Source organism: Petaurus breviceps, unplaced genomic scaffold (assembly GCF_028583685.1).
Source record: "Petaurus breviceps papuanus isolate PSGF00001 unplaced genomic scaffold, PetGlider_PUasm1.0 67, whole genome shotgun sequence".
Lineage (NCBI taxonomy): Eukaryota > Metazoa > Chordata > Mammalia > Diprotodontia > Petauridae > Petaurus > Petaurus breviceps.
Window position 1 is genome coordinate 5,170,916 of NW_027186446.1, and position 2,067 is coordinate 5,172,982.

Below are 2,067 nucleotides of genomic sequence, written 5' to 3' on the forward strand. Positions count from 1 at the left end.
TCTCTCTCTCTCTCTCTCTCTCTCTCTCTCTCTCTCTCTCTCTCTCTTTGTCTCTCTGTCTCTGTCTGTCCCTCTCTATCTCTCTCTGCCTTTCCTTCCCTTTCTCTCCAGCTCTTAACATCACAGGATCATTGGTTCATAGGATTATAGATTTTGGGGAAGCTCAGTTATATGGAGGTTAAGTTACTTGTGCAGAGCCATAAGGGGCAGCTAAGTTGTGTAGTGGACAGAGCTCTAGCCTTGGAATCAGAAGAACCTAAGTTCAAATTGGACCTCAGACATTTACAGCTGTGTGACCCTGGACAAGTCACCTAACTCTCTTTGCCTCAGCTCTCTATATGTAAAATGATCCGGAAAAGGAAATGGCAAAACACTCCAATATCTTTGCCTAGAAAATCCCACATGGGGTCAGGAAGAGTTGGACACGACAAATGACTAAACAGCGATAACCAATAAAGCTAATAAGTGTCTCAAGTGGGATTTTCTGTATTCTGTAGTTGAGGTCCCTGCTGATTGACACTCTTCTCTTCTCAGTATTCTCTCAATGACACCAACATCTCCCTAATCGACCAGGTTCCAGAGCTTGTATTCCTGGGCTCTTTTCTTTCTCTCTCCTGTCCCTTATCACATGCTGTTGTTCTGCTTCTCTAATATCCCTCTGGATGTCTCCCCTTTTCTTTCCTTACACTGCTTCTGCCTTGCTTTAAGCCTGCCTCACCTCTCTGACTATTCTAACAGATTCCTCAGTCATCCCACTTCCATTTCAAACCCATGCTAGACTAATCGTCCCCATGCCTCATTCTAATCTTGTCACTCCCTGCTCAGAAACCTTTAGAAGTTCCCCATATACTAATGAATAAAGCTTGAACTCCTTGACCTGACCTTCAAGGTCATCCACAATCTGACCTCAGACTAGCTTTTCAGCCTTATCTCACACATGTCCTCTAAGGCTTAGCCAAACTGGAGCTGAGGGTGTAGTATGAGAACTACAGGCTGGTGAATCTGCAACCTCTGACCCTTGTCACTCAGTACATTATATTTTTAGTGATCTCCCTGAAGGCGAGGACTGTACCTTGTGCTTATTTATGTTCCCCCATGGTTCAGGTCCTTGAACACAGGTGCTCGATGTGAATTTGCTGAATGATGGATGTTTGGCTTTTCATCTCATTTCTACAGAGGGGTGTGAGGTTATCAGAAATAAAAGTCTGAGGATACAATCTTTCTCGGTCTATTGCAGCAGATTTGAGAATGTAAAATTTTTCACAGAAGAGACAGACCAGTCAGAAAAGCCTTTATTATGGGTCCACTTTAAATCACCTAAGAGAAATCACAAGGCTTAAATTAAGAGATCCTGGAGCAAGAAGAGGCGTTAAAGAAGAAGCACTCAGGACAAAGGATACATATGGATCACAGTCAATGGAGAAACAAGGATCCAAGGGGATCAGAGCTGCTGGAGGAAATAGACTATATCCTTGACTGAGTCAGTGTAGGGGTGACACCCAATTTCAGGTGAAATGATTGCCCAGCCACAGCTGGAAGAGGAAGAGGGTCAAAGAGCTCATAGGATCATAAAACCAGAACTGGAAGGGCCTTATAAGACATCTAGTTCAACCCCCTCATTTTACTAAGGTAGACGCTGAGGCCCAGAGAACTCAAGAGGCTTGAACCCAGGCTCTCTTCACTCTTTCCACTTTATCACATACTTTCTTGATCTGATACATGACTTTCATCAGGCTTTCATCATTCCTCTTGTCTTGGATTAAGGACACTTGGGAAACACCTCATAAAATAGGCCAACACCACAGAGTGGATCAGGGCCAAACATTGGCTTTATAGGTAAAAACAAGGTCTTGTCTCAATGGTTTTCTGTCTCTGATAACACAAGCAAGGAACTGCCAATTGGCTAGGCTGCATGGGGCAGGGGTTCCAGGCGAGGTCAGATGTTTCTAGCATGGAACATTCCAAACATAAAAAATTCTAAAAAAACAAGGGGTTCCAGGCAGGAGCAGAGGATATATCTAGATAGATAGATAGATAGATAGATAGATAGATAGATAGATAGATAGA